Source organism: Lottia gigantea (assembly GCF_000327385.1).
Source record: "Lottia gigantea unplaced genomic scaffold LOTGIsca_3, whole genome shotgun sequence".
In the NCBI taxonomy this organism is placed as follows: Eukaryota; Metazoa; Mollusca; class Gastropoda; family Lottiidae; genus Lottia; species Lottia gigantea.
The window spans coordinates 419,584-420,596 of record NW_008708986.1 but is presented as its reverse complement, the minus strand read 5'-3'; positions in this window follow the sequence as shown (position 1 = coordinate 420,596).

The window sequence follows — 1,013 nt, the reverse complement described above, 5'->3', positions numbered from 1 at the left end:
ACCTCTATTATCAAAAGTTAGTATATATCTTGTTATGTTTTATTCTTTCCTTAATACTCCTATTATCCCTAGCTAGTATATATCTTGTTAGGTTTTATTCTTTCCTTAATACTCCTATTATCCCTAGTTAGTATATAACTTGTTATGTTTTATTCTTTCCTTAATACCCCTATTATCCCTAGTTAGTATATATCTTGTTAGCTTTTATTCTTTCATTAATACCCCTATTATCCCTAGCTAGTATATATCTTGTTAGCTTTTATTCTTTCCTTAATACTCCTATTATCCCTAGCTAGTATATATCTTGTTATGTTTTATTCTTTCCTTAATACCCCTATTATTCCTAGCTAGTATATATCTTGTTAGAATTTATTCTTTCCTTAATACCCCTATTATCCCTAGCTAGTATATATCTTGTTAGGTTTTATTCTTTCATTAATACCCCTATTATTCCTAGCTAGTATATATCTTGCTATGTTTTATTCTTTCCTTAATACTCCTATTATCCCTAGTTAGTATATATCTTGTTATGTTTTATTCTTTCCCTAATACTCCTATTATCCCTAGTTAGTATATATCTTGTTAGCTTTTATTCTTTCCTTAATACCCCTATTATCCCTAGTTAGTATATATCTTGTTATGTTTTATTCTTTCCTTTATAAACCTATTATTCCTAGTTAGTATATATCTTGTTACGTTTTATTCTTTCCTTAATACTCCTATTATTCCTAGTTAGTATATATCTTGTTAGGTTTTATTCTTTCCTTAATACCCCTATTATCCCAAGTTAGTATATATATCTTGTTAGGTTTTATTCTTTCCTTAATACCCCTATCATCCCTAGCTAGTATATATCTTGTTATGTTTTATTCTTTCCTTAATACTCCTATTATCCCTAGCTAGTATATATGTTGTTATGTTTTATTCTTTCCTTAATACCCCTATTATCCCTAGCTAGTATATATCTTGTTATGTTTTATTCGTTCCTAAATACCCTTATTATCCCTAGTTAG